This window comes from Amblyomma mixtum, chromosome 6, assembly GCF_055824585.1.
Source record: "Amblyomma mixtum isolate Tamu chromosome 6, ASM5582458v1, whole genome shotgun sequence".
Taxonomy (NCBI): Eukaryota; Metazoa; Arthropoda; class Arachnida; order Ixodida; family Ixodidae; genus Amblyomma; species Amblyomma mixtum.
In genome coordinates, this window is record NC_143017.1 from 64653620 (window position 1) to 64671756 (window position 18137).

The window sequence follows — 18137 nt, forward strand, 5'->3', positions numbered from 1 at the left end:
CTTAACTTGACACTTTCCGATTAGGGCCCTTCCAGCGTTAGAACTACTTTGGAAAAGTGCACAGAAGATTGTGTTTCTACATGCTGTGAAGCAAAGCATGAACACACGTGTTTACAGTCACAGCTGAGTCCTTCTTACCATACATGTGTAGTTTCATCTCAGTACACGCAGTTTCGTTCGCGAGTGATTCAGTGTGAACGACAGTTTGTGCACGGTAGTGAGCGGCCAAAAAGCGCTACCGGTAGCGAAAAAGAATGTGTGGGATGTACTGTTTGCGTCACCCTTGTGTGGAGCGGTCCAGCAATGTGCTGCATGAGAGAAAGACTAAAATTAGACTCAGCCCTTGGGTTCCGAGAAGGGGTCGTAATCACCTTGCTTGCAAGTCAATGGAGCTCTACTTGCGCGTAAACATTGCCTCTCAATAGTAAAAACTGCTACAAGGTGTCTGTTTTTATGCAGATAAGTGTGCAGCTCGGGAGGCCTACACAAGGGTAACGCGGACTCTATGTATTGGAGTCATTTAGAGTGCCTCGCAAGCACCAGGTAGCCTGGACAATATAGGCGCAATTCACAGGCAGTGGCCTAATGTTTGCAGGACGGAATGAACACATAGCAGGTTCCCCAAAATGGGCTCAAACGCAAGACGGGTTATAAGGTATCTGGCGTATTGCAGCAATTCCAGGCACCAGGGGCGTAAATAGTAATCCTGACCATCCATCACCCATAATGCCAAACACGCAGTTGCTATAGGCTTTGAACAAAGCGGGAAAATCCCAGGCGAGAGAAATGTAGTTGGATGCGGAGGCCGAAAACCAGACTGCGATCGCCAACCGGGTGTCCGTAGTAGCACTGTTGTGGATTCGTTTCGTATTCTGCTCGTACTTGGTGTCCTTACTGATAGACAGTCAATAAAAGTAAAACGCGCAATTGAGTCATGAATGAAAGAGCTGAATTAACCGAGAAGTTTCTACATTCACTTTTAAAAACAATGAAGGCTTTGTTGAAGTCGAAGAAAGATCTGTTCAACAGGTTAGTAGACTGAAAATTTTGCGTTTGGCGGCCATAATTATTTTTTACCACAGGAGTTCTTTCCATAGGATCGAGAATCGGATATGTGCTATGTTGTATTGGGGGAACAAGCAGTTTGTTTCAATAAATGCACTGCAGTGGCTTGAAGTAATAGACGTGGTTTGCGTTTAGGATACCGTATTTGAGGAGAAGTGACCCTGAGCGTCAGTTGTATCTATCTTCTTCATATTTCTCAGTCAAGCGTTTCACCTTTTCTTATGCGACTCTTATCTTCTAATAGTTACAGGATGTCGTGATACCTCTAGCTATAATTCCATAGCTGAACCGACAGTAAAAAGGTATTAAAATACATCTTTTGTTCCTACTTTGCATATGACTCGAGAATTTATAATTTTGACACTAAAGCAGCAGTATACAATAAAGTTTTTCTAGTCAAATCTTGATACGCTTGTTGAGTATTGGCATGCAAAGAATCCATAATTTTTGGCGTTATGAATTGCGAGTTTTAAGTTCTGATTTCTTTTAGCATGAATTCAATGACAGATTGCTGCCAATCAACCATAACAGGGACTGTCGGTTCAGAACAACATGCACTAAGTAGTTTTTGAAATGGGCAGTTTCAATTAAGAAGAAATAAAAACTTTCTGGTTTGCAAAGTTTGCCGGGCACCAAACGTTGGATGCCCTGTCAGCAAGTCTGTCGTGAGCCTCCTAGGAAATCAGTTTAACTTCATTCAGTCTGTTAGTGTCGGGAGACAGCGCGGTTATGGAGAATTTGAGTGTTTACTTGACAGGGAGAGGAATAAGTTCCTTGAACAGAAAATGCACCCTACATTCCGGTGGAGCTGTGGCCAAACCGCCTTTAAACCTCCCGGTCTGCAATAAATATTCTCACAGAACGGATCGCGCTCAATGTTTTTGTTTTTTTTCATGATTGTGTTGAATAGATAACGGTGCATCAAAGCCACCTGTGCGCACTAAAGCGAACAAAAAGTTTGCCCAAGGAGAAGCAGCTGATCGACTCGTGCGCTCAGTCGTTGAAAATTTCATGAACGTAGATAATTACGTCAGCAGTCTGAAGCAAATGGCATGGTGGAACAATGTAGCGTCCTTGCCGAAAGTAACCGAGCAGCCGTCGTGGCTGCGTACACTGCGGCTTCCGGCCCTGTCCGCTGCTCCCCGGCTGCTAGTGTAAGCTGGGCGACCGTAAGCCCACGCTCTCACCCTCCTTCTTTGGATGATAAGATGCAAGCGGGCAGCATGTGCGGCGACCAATTTCGCGCCTTTGGAGTTCCATCATACAGAACGAGGGCGCAGGTTTACTTGAACCAGTTTACATTTGCAACCAGGGAGCAGCAGCCTGCGCCTAGGATAGCAACGCCACCACTCGGCGTCAAGCCCGCCCCGGCTGCCGGCTCTGCTGCTAGGTTACTTTTGAAAGAGGCGGTACTTTAGTGGAGATCTCTGTTGTTATATTACGGTGTGGAGCCGGCTACCAGGGTGACTTTTTTACGAGTCGAAAGGCCTGCTTCAGATAGGTTCTCTATATATGTTTTTTTCTTCATTGGACCATCTAAATTATATGCACTACCGTTGTAGGCACGAGTGCCCGGCCGCTGTTAATAGGTACCTGGAATCGGCCGTCAACAAGCACAGTAGCTAGCGCGATGATCCGAGACAGCCGTGACGCCACGTCCACCAGAGAAGCGCCTACAGCGACAAGTGCTGCATTTTCATACAGGGATCACTTGTCAGACCCGCCGCGGTGGCTCAGTGGTTAGGAGCTCGTCTACCGAGCCGGAGTACCTTGGTTCGAACGCGACCGCGGCGGCCGCGTTTCGATGGAGGCGAAACGCAGAGGCGCCCGTGTGCTCCCTAATGTCAGTGCACGTTAAGGATCCCCAGGTGGTCGAAATTCTTCCGGAGACCTCCACTAAGGCACCTCTTTCTCTTTTTCTTCTTTCACTCCCACCTTCCTCCCTTCCCTTACGGCGCGGTTCAGGTGTCCGCCGACGTATGTGAGACAGATACTGCGCCATTTCCTTTCCTCAAAAACCAAGCAACCAATCACTTGTCAGCAGCACGGAGAACGTGAGCAGACCGTCTGTATCTGCACCGCTGTTACTGCAGGTTAGAAAGTTTTTCATGCTGTGAAGTGCAGTTTCTCTCCTCACTGCCCACACTGCTCCCACTGCCGCTGAATGTGTGCATTTTTTTTCGTATTTAAAATCATAACTTAAGAATAATTGTGCCATTTTCAAACTTATCGGGACGGGGTGCAAGTGAAGAGCTAAGAGAAGTGAAGGCAACTTTGGAATTTTTCAACAAGGAATTCAAGAACAGCAAGGCTGTAGGTGTTGTGCTTACAAAAGAGAATAAACAGCTAAGAGCAGCTAGTGCAAATCGGTCAGCAGGATTCCAAGCGCTCCAAAAACAAAGTTCATGGCATAAAGATGCATCTAGTGACTGTCTTAAAGCAGTATTCCTGAAGTCGGAGCTTTGAAATAAAAAAAAAAAATCATTCCGTGAAGATCAAAATCTTTTGGCTCTTCACTAAACTGACGAGGTTTTAAAGGAGCCTGTTGTGGAAGCCGAAATTGTGATGTATCGTCGTGTTCCAGCAAAAACGCCCAACTCTGTACCGAATACTTTCGTGCATTTCAAAAGCCATCTCAAGCCAGTCTTAGTGCTCCAAAAATCATGAAATATGGGCATGTCAACTGAAGATCTGGGTTTTCATCTGGCTCACCCTTGTTCATTAACGAATGGGTTTATCCGAAACTAAAATGAGCACTTGGTATGGCTATTAATCAAAGTTAATCAAAAGGCTGGCGACATGTCTCTAGGAAAGATGCAACAGTTTCAGCCAGGAAAGAAGAGTCGCCATAGATTTTGATCTTCGAATAGCGCAGGACATGGAACAAATTATTTAATTATCTCCTTGATGCTTTTTTCACTTCGCATGTAAATGTCTGAGTCTCGGCACAATACTAACACCAGACTTGATACAAAGGGAAGGATCGACTCGAGCTGTTTCTACTCTTTCTTTCTACTCTAGCGTTGTGTACCTGAACTAGGATGGTGTATGCCGTTATGGCACGGCTCATGCGGCGTATGACGCATTTACACCCCTTTTTAAACGCACTTATTCTGAACAGTAACAGAATTAGGAGACATACTTAAGATTTTGAGTAATTTAGCTTAATAATAAAGCATTCTGCCTCTTCGTGCCTGGTGTCCCCTATAGGCCCAAATATAGTCTGAGTGCTAAAAAAATCCAGAAGTTACTGAGGTTCTAATTTTGGACGCTCTAAGGAAGATTCCCAGTAAATAGTCGTGTATATTCGTATTTCGGATAATGAAAGTCTTTATTAAACGAAAGTAAAGCCTTGAGACCATCAGTTAAAATTCAGAATCAGAAAGATTAGCCGAAACGGCTATTGTTATTCTTTTCAACGTGTCCTTGAGGGAAATGGCGCCTAAGTGACAATCGTTTTTTACACAGCCCGTTGATGAAATGCTTGACTCACTTGAAAAAGTGGCTATATTTCACTTAGTTTTCAATGTAAGCCGCTGTTCCATAAATCCTTAGCAGTGCCTAGCGTTTCGGTTTCATAATTCGGATAAAAGGTAGTGTTTAAAAAAGGCACTGTGCCACAAAACTTAATATCGTAGTTATCGTTATGCTGTAGTGAAAAATTACTGCCAAATTTCTGTAATATATAGAACGACAAATTGTTATTGAAAGCTCTTTTTCTAGCCGATCGGCCAATTTTTGGTTGAGTCTAGAGTGGTTTAAATTTATATTTTCCCTCTTTAAATGGGTACATACACTAAGCTAAATGAAACAGCGGGACTGGCACGTTGGTAACAAGGAACTGCTGTTTTCTCAAAAGAAACCGAAGCTTTGAAAATTATTTCTCTTAGTGCTCACTGTAGCTTGTTTCAGATTTTGGAAATTTAAAAAGCTACAGAAAGCTCGAGGAAAATTATGTAGCCGGTCTCACGAAATGAGCCCAGTGAGGGGGGAGCTGCTTCAAAGCCTGAAGGCAGGTCATTAAAAATCGCGCTCCACAGCCTTTTGATAAATTTATCGTGGGCTATTCTAGGCTTGCTCCTTTTCTAGAAACACCCTCTCAAGAGTGGTCTGTGATGCAGTAGAGGTAAGAAAATGACCTGGATTAATGTTATCCCACTACTGAAACTACATTAGAAGTTTTTTTACGATCAAAGCTTTCTTTCTGCATTTAATTTATCTCCAAACATAGTAAAGAATATGCCTATAACCTTTTTCATCTGCATGGTCTGGTGCCAGGTTACTGAGTAAAGTCTACACGCGCACTTTTTGTTCAGGAAAGATAAACTGCGCTGTATTAAAGCTGCAGCATATGGCAAAAGTGTGAAAACAGAAGAATGCAAAACCGCGTAATAGGCATGTAGACTGAGAAAGATTACAAGAGCGGTAAACGGAAATCTTGTGCTATAGGGGTAAACCCTTTGCCAAGTTAATGAGCTTGAACTTCAATATGGCGGTGCTTTTGTGCATCTTTCAGTACAACACTGCTAATCTCAAGAACGGTAATGCTAAGCAATCACCATATTAATACAGAGCGAAGTACAACGACTACAGAAAGGCATCTAATGCCATGGGCTTAATTTTGCTCTCTCTACTAACCCTCTAAAGCCGCTGTTAGCCCAAAAATTAGATCAGGGCTGAAAGCTAGCTTGTACAGCCGGATCCATCTCGCTTTTTTTTAGCAACGAAACCGTGCCCTGTGTTTTCTATTAGAAAAAATTCAACAGCTCACTACTGGGGCGCTACGAGTGATCAGCGCTAGCTGGTTCCCTAAATGATCAACACAATGATGACGCCACGCATGACTGTCAGTGCCGCTGAGCCCTGAACTCAAACGCCACAGACACAGAACTTCTACTGAACAAACAAAATTGCACGCACTAGCCTATCAGTGATTTGCCAGATTCGAGACTGCGAAAAATTCTACTCCTCATTGCACTTCGAGGCATCCCGTTCAAGTTCGGTTCCCAAGCACGCCTAAGCAGGAGGCTGAAGTCCACGCAAGGGTGATCATGCCACCAGCGGACAGCTTTGGACGTATCTCTACACGACTCTGTAAGATTGCTGCCGAGCATCTGCCACTCGAGAGCGAGAGAAGCAGCCTGGTATACCTTAAACTATCAATGCTGAAACTCTCGACCCCTCTCTTATTTTACATTCGTAAAAAAAAGGATGTCGACACAGGCTTTTTGATCGAAGATTTACGCACTGAGGGACGTTAAAAGCAGTTTTCGCCATGTTTTGCACCAAAAAAAGCCAGAGTTCTTTTTACTGGGAGGACATGCTCTGCTCTGCCTGCTCCGCTCAGGTATCTCGACGGCGCAGTGCGGATGATGCTAACACCCTGCCAGAGCGAAAGACCTCAACAGCGCCAGCTTCCTTCATCACACCATTTTGCCCTTTAGGAGTTATCACTATTTATTCTATATTTATTCCACTGCCTGAATTAACATCGAGAGACAACCACTTAGAGCGAACAGTTTAGTTTTAAAGGACAGGCGAGAAAGCAAGCGCGAAATTTACGCTACACTGATTGCGAAGAAAGACTCCAGCACTAAAGCCGGCACAAAGAACGCGCCGAAGCGAAGAAGGACAATGCAAAACTGAGCAAGGACGACTTTTTTTTTTACTTTATAGAAGCTTGGCTATTTTTATGCTGCACAATGAACCACTGCCAACAACAAACAATTACGCTAAAGACAGGGCGATACCCCTGAGCCACCAGTAAACTGTGATTTTGTTTTGCGCTGATCAGCTGATCATTTGTAACTTAAATTCTGGATCAGGCAGATGCTTATAAGGAAAAACTAGAATTGTTACCCTCCCAGTGAAAATATTTCATGTCGGTGAATTGTATAGGTTACGCTACCCCGCGTAATGCTGGTATCTGAAGAAAGAGAGCCTTGAAGCATAAATGCCCACAATGCGGAGCATATTTCTTCCCCTCGGTTTGAATGAAGTACAGGAAATAATAGATGAAGGCGTCTCTAACAACAGTCATTTGTAAATTTGTAAGAGAGGGGGGATGAGGGGCTCGTTATAAATATGAGAGAAGCCAACAGCCACAGAAACCAAAGGACACGAGGGATTTTTAATTAACTTATTTATTTTGTGGTGTTGTTCGATTAAGAATATTACTGAATATGTTACCGCTTAAAGCTAATTGATTAGAAAAGTAGAAGAAAAAACAACCACATGCCGCCGATGGGCTCTGAACCCACGACCTCCGAATTACGCGTCCGGTGCTCTACCGCTGAGCTACGGCGACGGCTGTCAATTCTTCTGCTTTCGGGGGTGGGTCTTTTTGTGTACAGGCTGTCTAGTGTGGAACTGAAGCCCAAATATGCGCCGTGTTTGTGTCCTGGACCACACGAAGCCGTGCGGTAAGTAACTTTCGTCGAAAAAGGTTGTTCAACTGACTTATTCGTAAAGTTAGGGCGAAAAAGCAAAAGGAACGAATGCAGAACATAAAAAACGATTTTCAGAAGCACCTACTTAGAATTCGCATTATCAGCTCTCAAGCAGATCAAGGTGTGCGGTGCTTTTCTGATTGTTTTTCTACGCAAGTGCATGGGCATAGCATGATTCTTTGGCATTACCGAAAAAGTACTCGCTCTCAGCTGCAAATAAGATTAACTACCACTATGGGTTGCTCGAGACACGGGTATAGATCAAATATTCAAGGCTTCCCTGAGTGCAGTGCCAAGAGTGCCGCATCCTGAAGAAAACACTTACTTTCCTTTTCTGAACTTGCGCACTTCCTAAAGTGAAACTTACGCTATCGACTAATACTCACCTAGCTGCTACTGAAAAAGATTTGCGCTGACCTTTTAAATGCATCGTCTTAAATGCATAAAAATCAAGAACCCTCTCTGTGCTATATGTTGTTTCTCATTTATCTCAGTGAGCAATATGCTGCTGCTAAGCACGAAGCTGCTGCAGGGAGCAACGTTATGTCTGGCTCACCTGCTAGAACGAATGCTTATTTCGGATCCCGCTGCTCGTCCCCCGAGCAAAAACAAACAGGAGAATGGACATTCTTGTATTTCGTCGTGTAGGTGTCAGAGCATATAAATGAATATAAATGTTTTGTTGATTCATCGAGAGAAGCGAGCTTTAGTCATATCCAGTTCGATACCAAGCTCTTTACTCAACGTTCGGCGCTATCTAGTGAGTACCGGATAGTGAGCAGCCCTCTAGTGAGTGCCTGATATACAGAGTGTGTGGGTGGCATTGACTGCGTGACAAAGTATAAAGTGTGTCCTCTCCGTACTAGAAGTGTTATGAAAATATGTTCACGAATTCCGTACGCATCAGCCAATGAAAGCATTATTCATCTTTCCAGAGCGAGACATTTTATATGAAGTACTTTTCGCAAACGTCCCTATGACGAAGACACACTGAGTAAAGAGAAAACAGCTTGCTTCAGTCCTACAGGCTGTCTGCAGATTTCAGGCGGGTCGGCTTTGTTCCAACTACTATTCTTGTGTACATCTGCTCTCGTGGCATCAGGTTTGAGAAGACTACGCTGCCAGGGAGGGCGCTTTCTCAGAAATAGATTTTCCTGGAACCTCGGAAGAAAAGAAATGCGAAACAGCAATGTCACACATTAGTGTTCGTTGCGGTGCTCCAAGCGAGAGCAAACAGTGGAGCGAAAGGATGAGGGAACAGCGTCGCTCTTAGCGTGAAACGTATTCAGATAAGCCTTCTATGCTAATGTTTGCGAATCCAAACAGTTCAAGGGAAGCGCTTCTGAGACTTCGGTCCGCATGCACCCACAGCGAGATCCCAGCCCTGTAAGGCCAGTTAAAGTTCGTTGCGCTATTTTCTTTTCTTTCTTTTTTTTTGTTTCTTTGCTGATTGAAATGTGCGCTCAAGCACGACAACTATTTTTTCTACCAAACGAGGTTCATGTACGATACTCTCTTGTCTTCCTTTCTAGTCGCACCACTTTCTTCCCTCAACTCGAAGAAATCGCCATAGGAGGCCTTTTAATCATAAAACTCGCCAATAAAACAACAAACTCGACAATAAATTTGAGAAATATGTCTACTTGGGCTTGTTCGTAGATTGTTTCTCAGGAAGTAGTAGCGCAACAGGAACACGGCGTTGAAGGTATGACTTCGGTCACAGGAATGCTTACGTAGCCACTGGTCAAATTCATTTCTTGTTGTCTGGAATCGTTTTTGTGTGCTCCTCCATTCCGTCCCTAAGTTTTAGAGCCGACCGTGCGGTGTTTTCTTCTCCAATGTCCTATTTTTGTCGCACAAGGGAGGGTGAGAATGAAGAGGTGGAGCAGTGGGTAACGGAGGAAAAGTAAAAAGCGAAAGCGTCCGGTCGAAAGTGTAGATGGAGGGCATCTCGAGAGCAGGCGAGATGGGGCGCCGTTATCCGCGCCTGCTCTTGCGTAATAAGTTCCTGAACGCGTTTACAGGTAGCCGCAACGTTTAGAGCGTGCGCCACAACCACGCGCTCATAAGCGACTGCCGTACCAAGCAGATGCCCTCGCAACCCCTCCGTTTCAGCCGGCACAACTCAAGGCTTTGTGAAAAAGGACGCACTGCTTTAGGGACGTAAAGCGATTCCTTGCGCCAAAGTTGTGGGCCTCATGATTGTCGCTGAGGTGCGTGGTTGATTACAGCTGAGTACTACAAAAGCTACCACAAAACTGCCTGCGGCAACTTGAGTAAGCCAATCGTCAGCAGTCCAACGGTCAACCAGCACATGCATGGACGTCTGTGGTGTGCCGATTGAGGAGTTCACGCCGTTTACCATGGGAACGGGCCCTCTCTACTCCGAGTCTGCGGGCTATGCTATGCTAAGAAATGAAACCCTTGTAGCACTGATCCTAGTTTGAAGAAAAGTACGCAGGCCCAGTGGAGATCCCGAAAATGGGTTGCTTTTTTCATGTGGGAGTGCCGCTTGACGTCTGGTCGGTACCCTGAATTCATGCCTACAACCAAGCTTTATACTTATTCTTATGACCGTGTTTGTGTACACTAGCGAAGAAAAACATGTAGAGGACACGTAAAGGGACGCGATAGCCCTAATGGTTTAATGAGCATTTATTCGCAATTGGTAACTCTCATCTTCACATTGACATATCCCTGGGAATCTTCATACTGCTCCTGGTCCAGTGGTGAAACGTTTAAGCGATGCGCCACTGCGTTGCGATGGCAGATGCTGCCCCCTTTGGGGCTTGTGCGACCTAGATTGCTCTTCCCGGTCAACATCTCGCCACCAATCATTATATTAACTGCCGGCTGTCATAGTGGGTAGTTTTCTCATGCTTCGGTGGACAGGTTGTGATGACGCCACAAGGTCACGTGGCATGCCTGCCACCTAGAAGGGCCACCTAAGTTGTTGCTTCGAGAATTTTTCATAATTTTAGCTCCAGGTCAACCACGCCTACAACGACGCCTGCGACGAGACCGGCTCTCCTTCGACATGCCCTCCTTAATGCACGCGCCTTAAAACGTGGACTTACCCTTGAAACTACAAGAGTGATGGAAACAAACTAGAACAGAGCGGAGCCTGGGCGCTGCGCTATTTGCATTTCGTTTCATCACGATTTTATTTCAGTGGCAGTAAAAAGACGCTAGAGTCGCCCGCGATGCATTCTAGGGCGACTATAACGTCTTCTTCTTACCGCCCAGGTAAAAGCGCGATCAAAAGAAATTCGAACAGCGGAGCGCGTAGGCGCCGCGCTGTTCGCGTTTCTTTCCATCGTAATAGTACATCGCGAGAGAATTAGGAATCCGTCCCGCAAAAGTACTCCTTCTCTCGCGTAAATTCACAGATCGCGGCGCAATGGTGCAGCGGGTGAGCGACGAGCCGCTGTCCCAGTATGTGGCTGTTTAAAGAACAGCCTTCCTAGGGCTCTTAAGATCCAGGTTGCTCTTCCCGAGCTGTCGTAAGGCTCAATTCTGCTCAAATAGGTCTTCGGAATGTTGTCTATCTCCAGACCTATCAGCGGCTGCGTAGTGCCACAGTGGGAGTGTAGCAAATGAATTGAATTTATTTGAATTAATTTGCGGACCACATGCCATAATGGACAGGTTACACACAATACTTTAGGCAGGCTGCCAACTGCCCACCGAAGCAGGTGGGCCTGTGCTTTTTCGTCGGACGGATGGCCGGACTCGCGCCGGCTTTTACCGATAACGAGAGCTCGAATACTGTCACCGATTAGACTTGTCCCTCATAGCTCGTTTTCTTCTATATCCCGCACGTAAAAGCAGCGTCAAGCATCTGTCTAAGGACCCTGCTCTTCACTTCGTTAAGCATGCCTGGTTTAGCAGTCAAGAAAGCAAGAAATGAAGTTTAACAGAGTACACTGTGGGGCCAGTTGGTCATACATAATCTGAACGAACAAACGTGGCGTTTAAACGGCCCCGTCCTGTCCTCATCTTTCTGTGTCCTGTTTAAACGCTACGTTTGTTCGTTCAGATTAAGAAAGCAAGAATCTAGCATCTTGAAACTCTCTCCTAACTGCATATTGAGGAGAACGAGAACAGAAAACTAGGTAAGTTGGAACGGATTCATCTTAAAGCAGCGCGATACACAGGACGAGTGAAAGAAACCCAGAAGAAAGTCACCCAGATCGGACCTGCTGGGAGTTAGTTGAGGCGCTCCTGGAGTCTGAAACATGTGTCGCCTCGCCTTCCATTAATCTCGAGGAAAAAGAGATCCGCGCTCTCAGGGAATGTGTGGCCACAGGGAGATAGCAGGTGCTTGCCATGTGCTAAGATGCTGAATGGCTTTGTTGGGATGAGGCGTTTTTGCGTTCCGCTACATGCGCGTACGGGTTTTGTGGGGGCTATAGCGATATGTCGTTATGCTTTATCGTTGTGTTTGGTGCTTATATATCTAACCCTTCTAGGAATAAAATTCAGTTGTTAGATTGCGCTCGTGTCGTCTCTTGTTTTTTTCCCTCGTCCTGTGTATCCCGCTGCTTTAGTATGAATATTGAAGAGTACGCGAGCAGAGCAAACTACACAGCTCGGTAGTTTGTTTTGTCAATGCGGCATTTGCATAACGCGTTACTGCACAATTTGTTTCTCGGAGAGTTACTGAAAAAGGAGGTAGAATGGGGTAAGCTATCAAAATTTCCTGAATACATTAAGGTCGCAGTTTCCTTAACTACACTAGTAACATAACATGTGAAGTTCGCAAAAGCGTTTTGGACAGTGGTTTGGCGGCATAGAGCCGTACGTGCACGCAGTCAAGGAAGCGAAAGTTGGGAACTGTGTGCGAGAGCCAGAAAAATAATGAATCCTTATCCGCCCAGGTGCTAGCCCTAATTAATTATTCGCTGCGGGCTTTTTTAGATGCGTAAGCTGCCTATTAAGAATAAAGCGCTCATTATACTGCACAGTTCTTGGCACGACCCACCTTTGTTAGTCTAAGTATCTATTGCAGTACGAAAATGAACAGCCCAATTAGTACACGTTGTATTTCGCGTATTTACTTACCTACAGCAAGCAAAAAACTTTACCGGCTAAACATTACGTAAAACCCTAACAGTAGAACTAGAAAATATCTGGCAGTTCTTGCTGAACGCACTGTAAACGAAGTAAAATATCACAAAAAAGACTTATTTCTCATTCGAATTCCTCTTGCAGTTAATACGATGGACAATGTCGCTTCACGGATCAGAATATGAAGCGAGCTGAAAAGTCGCAGCTGATCTTAAAGCCTGTTGGGCGTCTATACTTACAGAAAATTTGAGGGCAGGAGGGCTGCTTCCCAGTAATTGGTATGGAGCTTCTTAAAACAGTAATTTTATAGCACATTGGCCCAGCGCCGAACTGATCCCACTTTCGTCATTGCCGACTGCTTTCTCACAATGTAGAGCGGTGCTTGACCTGAAGATTTCAATGAAGCTTTTTACGATAAATAATAGTTTAGCTTCACTGCTTAATATTGCATGGAACTATTGTACAGCGCAGCTGTTTTCGCGTCTCTGAAGCAATAACTGTTCACGTGTTCAGCATAACTGATTGCGCTCTATTGTAGTGAGCGTTATCATTCATCTCAGTGTCACTGTCATCAACCAATATAATTATAAGGGCATTGAGCTCGAGAGGCAATCGCATGAGATTCCTACCACCAAATGTTTCGGGATTGTGATCAGATTAGGCTGGGGATCTTATTCCAGCCAGTTCTGACGTGCTTCAGTGCGTTACTTTCCATGCGGTCACTGTTGAGTGCTGCAAGATCCAGAGCATGAGGGCTGCAGCGAAAATGTCATGTTTGATTGCGCCACTTAGCGTCCTTTGAAAATGGCCATAAATTCACTCTACATATTCTTTCGTTTATTTCACCCCTCCTTTTTTTTTCATCTTCTTCTTTGGATCATCCACTTTTTTGTTTTCCTCACTTTGTCTTCACAGCTGGGCACTGCACTTATTTTGATTACTTTGCCTTCCCAAGTATTTTGGGCAATTTTCACGTTTTGAATGTAAAACTCAAATATAATAATGACTTATTTCTGACAAGGAGAATAATAAATTATTAACATCGTCGACTTACACTGTTGTGATTTGAACCCTGAAAATGTGTTAGCACATTGCCGAAGTGAGTAGTCCAGCAGTGACAAGTAAAATTGATTGAGAATCTCTCGCGTTAACGAAAGTATTTTCTTGTTTTATCAGTGTGCGAAGTTTTACAGCCAGATTAAAGGACGCGGTAACTACATCCAAGTCTACTCACGTAATACTACTTCTTCACGCTGCATTTTAAATGCAATTGAGATTTGACATCAGCTTTTCACATTAAATCATTTGTAAAAAGGCGCACGTGGGCCGTCATACATTCGATTTCTAAGAGGCATGTTATAATGCGCAACTAACTAAAAGGTTATAACGATAATGACGGTAATGTTTTCAATGTAAATTAAACACAATCAACATTGAAATACAAAAACAAAATGAAATGGCTTGAACAGACGTCTTCATTAAAATTCTGACTTTGCCTATCCATGTTTATTCTATGAGCGTTGTGATCAAGTAGCTACTTGTTAGCAGTCCTCTCTGTAATACATGATGACGTGATGGAGATTTCTTAGTTGCATTAGGCTTTACGCCAGCTTTTCAGTAATTGTGGACATCTTCCCCCGAACAGCTATGCATTTTACGAACTAAACATCATTTCAGCTTTTAGATGTTAACAATTCTGGCTTCGCCCAGCCAGAATATAGTTAGTCTCGTTAACTAGGTTAGCACGGGGTTTGACTGGCCATTCTTCAGAATTCCATCCTAAGAATAGGTAAACTTTTCTTCAGCCGGGAAAGTCTAAAAAAGCTTTGCCTCTCTCCTATATGTAGCCGCATGGCTGCGTTGGGTTGACACAAAACCTCACAACTCTATGAAAGAGCAAAACAACAAAATTTACAAGTATACCTCTGTCTTCCTCTGTATTCTAGCAAAAAAGGCATATAGCGTTACAAAACCGCAAGCCGCCGAAGTAGAATCATTTCAACTGGGTCGAAAAACGACCCACATTGCTCAAGGGAGCACTCAGCGTCGAGGATCTGGCTCTTGCCCGTGACCGCCAAAGGTGAAATAAATAAAAAGGCAGCGTCCTGTAGCAGTACATGGGGGGCAGACAGTCTTCTCAGTAATGTTCTGCAATTTTCGTTCGTGTTGTTCTCTGTCGGTCATTACCTAAAGAATGCGACCTGATGCCTTGCTTCCATGCAGCTTACGCGCCGCCAAATTGCATTTCGCGAGGACGAAGACGCAGCATAGCGGAAAGAACTGTGGGTCCTTTTTATTTTTTTACTTATCCTAACACCAATGCCACTCGCATTTAGCTGAACGAAGTTAATCGGCGGTTAATGTTCTTCGTTTGGTTATGGCACTGCGTGGGTGTGCATGCTTTCAAAGCGGCAAAACGGCTACGGTTAGAGTAGAGTTCGAAGTCCTCCTGAATTATGAGGTAATTCTATGCATGAATCGCTGCAAAATTTTAAACTGGGCAGTAAGGCAGTATAATTGGGACGTCCTGGCACACTGACTGTGTCAATTTTGTATCAGGGCTACGGTCTCCGAGTGATTGCCTTCGGCGGAGCCGCAAATGAGCTTACCGAGAACCAAGGTTCGGTTAAATACCAGCATTAAGGGCCACTTATGAAATTTCTGATTCACTTTTGTCGAAGGTCGTCAAAACATTGCGCCTGTAATTGAAATTACTATTAAAAGTAAAATACCTTAAATGTTTTGCATCGCGCGGGTTGTTTTTTTGCGCGTTTTTTCATGATTGCTGGCGGTGCATACGTCGCCATCCAGTGCAGGCATCTCCATCGATGCTGTCCATATTGTAAGCAAGTTAATACCAGATTTTATTATCGGAGAGGCGGTAGAATTTTATGACAGCCATGCACCATCAATAGCTAAAGCATCCCAGATCATGGGTTCACATGTGTTGTTTGAAAACGTACCGGCACCGAGTGCTTTGTATTGAAGGAAATCTTCAGAGAAATCATTTTTGCATCACAGAACCCACTACTTATCATGAAAGGCCTCCTTATGCACACCATCAGATACCCCATGGCAACGTGTAACACTGTGCAGATTTTTTCCAATTACATCTTTGTCAGCATGAAAAAAGAAGGCGAACCTTCAATACCTTGATCATTACGCTGAGTGCTAAGAAAAAAAAAGGCTTGAAACCGTAGCATCTAAGACTAGTTCGGCACAAGGAGCGTACGTCATTCACTGCCTCATTGCAAACGCTAACTGCTCGACGAAACCAGACGCCTTCTGTCTGTTAGGATCTATCGCGGAAAGGGCGTCCGTTGATTCCGTCATGCGTGACCGAGTGAGAGTGGTCATGCTTCACCACGCACTTCCTCTGATGGAGCCAAGCACAGGAGTGTTCCCGCGCGTGTCGTTAACGAAGACGTGACGGCTTCCGTTCAGAACATCGAAGGTGGCGCTGCCTGCCCTGATAGGGAAGCTCTTCGTAACAGTTGATGTTTTCCCGTGGTAGATGAGCCACAACGGAGAGTATATTAAGCCCTGCGGATGAACAGTAAGCGCCCTTGAAGTACTTTCGCTGATGACGGGTCACTACGGAAACCTATGCGCTGTTTGTCGCTTCGCAAGACAATCATGCTAGAAGTGCATTAAAAAAGGAAACTTTCGAATCCAGCGCGAAAAACTCTCAGACTGTCTTGACATATCATGCTCTAATAATGCTGCGCAGGAGTCTGAAATGCCGTGTACTCCAAAGTTGATCGATTAATGCTTAGTGAATTTTTTTTTATCCGCCCACCTGAAACACGGATCTAGAAATAAAAAACCCGTTATAGATTACATATGACCTGCTCTTGTTTTCTATCATGAAATCTAAATATACCCTTTGCAATGACTAATTCAAATTTTAGTGCCCCAGGCATTCGTGTCTATTCGTAAGGCGCTGGCTTTCCCAATTAGAAGCAACCATACCTAATTATAACGCAATCTGCGGGAGACATTTATGTGTTGGGAAAAACAAGTAACTAAAGAAGTCATTGCAGACGTCAATTTTATTTTCCATCCAAACTAACTGTTTCTCGCACCGCAGACACAAACTTTCATACGGTCGCGTTTCCCTCTCAAGGGAGCCTTTTTTGAAAGCCTGTGGGATATTAACTCTGGATACTAAACTCCACATTGAGACATCTGCACTGACCTGCTCTCGTTCTGTTTTTTTTATTTTTGTTCGCGCTTTTTTTCGTATAAATTTCCGCCATCTTTGTTCTGAGATGTTCGCGGAATACACAAAGCAACCCTTTACACGAATCTCTGAAAAACAGTCATGCATTTCCAAAGGTTCTCGTTCGCGCACCTACTGACAGTCCTCACGCACCAGCGGAAAAAAGGCTCATTTAAGCAAAGGCTTGCCAGTGGCGGGTAGCAACCAACGCGCTCAGTTGCCACTGAAGTCAATCCTTCAAACACGTGCCTTCTATTGTGCCCCAGGCAGATGCCTAAAAATTGGCTCGAAATTGTAGAGCAACGGTTGCCTCTGCCCTCGAGTCAACGCGAGTGTTCTCGTAACGCGCACCGCGCTGTGTCTGTACTGCTGAGAAAACCGTATACGTTCGTCGCCCCCGTTTGCACACGTGCGCACGCAAAAGGGAAACAACCCTGAAGACAAAAAAGCTTCTAGTAGGTCACCGCATCGAGAATGACCGGCATTGTTCAAGGGCATTTGTTTCGGGAGACATTGGAAACAGTGATTTCGCCATCTTGTGGGTGAGTTTGTACGTGGGCGATCGTGAATGTGTAGGAGTTTCTATGCGCAAGGACATTAGCACTTCTATGGGTGTGCTTGCGGGAGAACCTAATAGACAAAGCGCCATACAGGTCTTGTTAGAAAGTTTTAGAAACCGTATTACAAATGCAGCTATCGTTCCCTGAGAAGTCGGCATTGAGGCCCGGCGTCGCACGTATCTGAGTGTGAAAAGAATGGAAAGAAACAGTAAGTTGTAGAGAGAGTGAGCAAGAAATGTGTTCGGAAGGGGGGAGTTGCGCAAGGCCTTTATGAGAGCACGACTTTCGCCATCGTTGTGTGGTCACTGTTGCAGCACCTTAGGGCCCAGTGGCAATTTGTGGCGGTGCCGAGCTTTGAGAGCAAGTTTCTTGACCTTTCCTGACGGTGGAGCGCCGGGAAGCGGTGAAGAGAAAGATTGAAAGGTTTAAATCAAGTTTGCCACTGTTGAGCACAAATTTCAGCCAAAGCCTTTGGATGCCAAGCTCTTGCGACGCAGTGGATTTGCGGTTGGCTTCAAATATTATACGACAGCGCCGCTCCCGCTAAGATACAGTTAACCGCGTGGCCGAGGTTGTAAATATGAGGTCGAGAAGGCATGAGCAAAACATTCGTGCGGCACTAGAACAGGCGAAACGCCGCCGACGCCAAGATCCAGCTATGCGCGCTGCCGATGTGAAGGCAAGAAGGTTCTGGGGGCAGCTGAAGGCTCAGGGGCGGCCAATCCTTTGCTGAAATTCAGGTTGCAGAGTCACAACCGCCCTTTGAGATTT